We start from the raw sequence: 2,965 nt of genomic DNA, 5'->3' as shown, positions 1-2,965 counted from the left end.
CTTTCCTAAACCCAATATGTATTGATGCATCATACAGAATACACCAGTTAAGAGTAACTCTTATCCACTGGTTCTCATAGTTGGATTCCCAACTCTCTTTCAAACTCTTCCAAAACGAAGCGTGAAGACGTTAAACATCACTTCTCTCTATGACATCTAATGTCCCAACTCTTAACATATCCTGTACTCAAGATCAAACCCAAACTTCCAAAACCCATTTCCAAAAATAATCTATGTTCGTTGAGAGAGTTTAGGAATTTAATTCAGTTTAAATCATAATACGGTTTAAATAGATTTACAGACCAACATTAAGGATTATTTTGAACAAAACATCCCATGACATGTAACTCACAAGTTTTAGCTATTCTGGAATACTCTCAAATACATGCACAAACAATACAACAGATGTTTAACAACACTAGTGGCGTTTGACGGCTCAGCAAGCACCAGGAACTCGTCGCTACCTGGAGGTGGGGAAAAACATAAAACATGGAAAGCATGAACTAAAGCCCAGTGAGTAGTAGTTTAATGTAAACATAAGCTATCACTTTCTAAATCATTAATAAAGTTTATCAAATCATTCAGTAAACCATTGAACAAAGTATAAAAGATTCAACAGCATCTCAAACACGTGCTGGTAAAAAAAAGTGGCATGATTAACTCTCATAAGCACATTATAAAGCATTTAGTCGTTATCAGAAAACCACACCAACTCTGTACCCAAATACTCGTTTACAATGACGGGTTACTCTAGACAAAGAATGCCCCCCGCGGTGTAAACCAAATCACAAGGTCATACGTGCACGTAGAGCTGCCTCAAGTTTAAGCATAAATACACACCACAGGCCCAGGTTATTCTGGACTTCCCGGTATACTCTGGTCACATTTGACCCCAGTGGTAGCCCCCTGATAACCTGGGTGGCGCTACAGGCACAGGTTCCTCTGAACTTCCCGGTATACTCTTGCCACATCTGACCCCGGTAGCCCCTTGATCGCCTGAACGATGCTACTGAAACACATTCAAGTAGCACGGGAAAATAACCATCTCTCACGTACAAGAATTAGTCATTTGAAACCACTTTCACAAACATTCAACATTTTTAAATTCAACATCAAGAGGTTTTCATATAAAACCATACAAGTCACAATTGTATAAACTTTGGTTCCAAACTACATTGTCATAAAACAGGTTCATATAAACCAATGAGAGTTTAGAAATCCTGATTTAAATATTTTTGAAATATTTGTCAAGTAAAACAGATCATGCCATCGCATTTCATAAATCATAACATACTATAATATATAATTAGTTTCTATATCAAAACATTCGAAAGTAAACCACTCACAACTAATCGGCTCCTCCTCATAATTTCGGTTTCTCCATCTCCCGTTTATCCTGAAATTATATTGATAATCTTCTAGTTATCCTCAACATAACCATAATCCAATTATTTGAAAATTAATCTTCAAGTATAACCAATTTCACTTAAACTTTTTCCAAATCCTTAATTTGATTCAAGGTAAAGTTTGATTTGTAATTTGGTCATTCAATTGCTCTAAAATTAGCTCTAGGCCTTAAAATTAATCTTCAATAAGAACTAATTCTATTCCAATTTTCCTCAATTTTTCTCATTAATCCTAATTAGGGTTTACTTCAAATTAACCCCTTAATCAACTTCATAGTTGACTTAAGATCCCAATTTCTTCAAATTCAAGGTTTAAGGCATCATAAAAATAACAATTAGATCCCTAATTATGCTTGAGAACATCTTAATTAACCTAAAATTGAGCTTTTAATGACGGACAATAGATGACAGACATAAGTCAAACAGGAAAGTCAACTCTTTCTTCAACCTCCAATTCAGAAATTTCCAGATTTAGCCTCTGTTTTTCCGGTGAGCGTTTCATACTTAAATTCATCATTTTCCGCCCATTTAAATCTTAATTAGCATATACAAACCTTTTACCGATCCTCTTAATTAACTTACCTCAAGGTTTAGACGTCCGAATTGCCCTAGAACTCCCGGAATCGACCAAATTCTCCACGGTACCCCTGTTTTTCCGGTGAGAAAAAGAGAATTTTCAAAACTTAAAATCTGAAACTCCAGCCAATAAAAATCAAATAAAAGACCATAGATGTCTATAAGGACCTTATAAGTAACTTACCTTTAAATTTGGAGCTTCGAATTAGCCTCTAACTCCACGAATTTGCTAAAAATCCGAGCATCCTCTGTTTTCCCGTAGTGCCACTGTTTTTCTTCGTTTTCCTTACTTCTTCAGCCAAATTTCTTCAAATCAAACCTCCCAAGAGCTTCTTCTTTACTTCCTCTTTAAGTTTCTTTGATTTTTCCCAATTTGCCTTCACAAGAACGGCCCTAATTCGGTTTTCCTCTTCTTCAGTCGGCCAAACTCAACAAATTCATAATTCCCTTTCTCTCTTCGTTTTTCAGCTTCAATTTCTAGTTTAACATGTGCCCAGATGATTAATTCTTAACCTCAAAGCCATCCAATGAGAAATTTCAATAGAAAGCACCTCAATTTTTCCAAAATATCTCAAATTCTCTTTTTTCCCCTTCCTCTCGATTTTCCTATTAATTCACTAATTTCTAGTTAAAATTAGCTATAACGTCCTTTAAGAAAAATGTTAATAAATCTTTTAGCTTACTAACCTCAAAATTTCAGCTTCAAATTCGATTTCTACAACTCGGAAACTTCAAAACACTGAACCTTACTCAGACTGTCCGAAATTCAATCTTAGTTCGATTTTTCCCTTAGTTTTCCTTTGATTTTCAGCTAGCTTTTCCCAATAAGTCTTAAACAAACCAAATTTACTTTTAAAACTCGTAAATTACCAAAATTTCACCACATTTCAAGATGTTGACTTTTTTTTACTTTGACTTTGACCATTTGACCATTTGACTTTTACTATGGACTTTGACCTATCCCCGGCATGTCAAATTCATCA

General features: G+C 34.9%; 1 long non-coding RNA gene across 1 annotated transcript; it reads right to left on the bottom strand.

The window, feature by feature from the left end:
• LOC120091995 lies at window positions 1–2,527 on the bottom strand. The gene is made up of 4 exons (XR_005485879.1): window positions 2,167–2,527; window positions 1,989–2,053; window positions 1,347–1,396; window positions 1–464 (listed from the first exon to the last, which is right to left on the bottom strand). It is a non-coding gene; the product is annotated as an uncharacterized LOC120091995 (long non-coding RNA).
• Between the last annotated feature and the right edge of the window lie 438 nt (window positions 2,528–2,965).

The sequence above is a fragment of the Benincasa hispida genome, chromosome 11, assembly GCF_009727055.1.
Source record: "Benincasa hispida cultivar B227 chromosome 11, ASM972705v1, whole genome shotgun sequence".
Classification (NCBI taxonomy): Eukaryota; Viridiplantae; Streptophyta; class Magnoliopsida; order Cucurbitales; family Cucurbitaceae; genus Benincasa; species Benincasa hispida.
The sequence above is the reverse complement of the archived record's forward strand: the minus strand, read 5'-3'. Positions and strand labels throughout refer to the sequence as shown.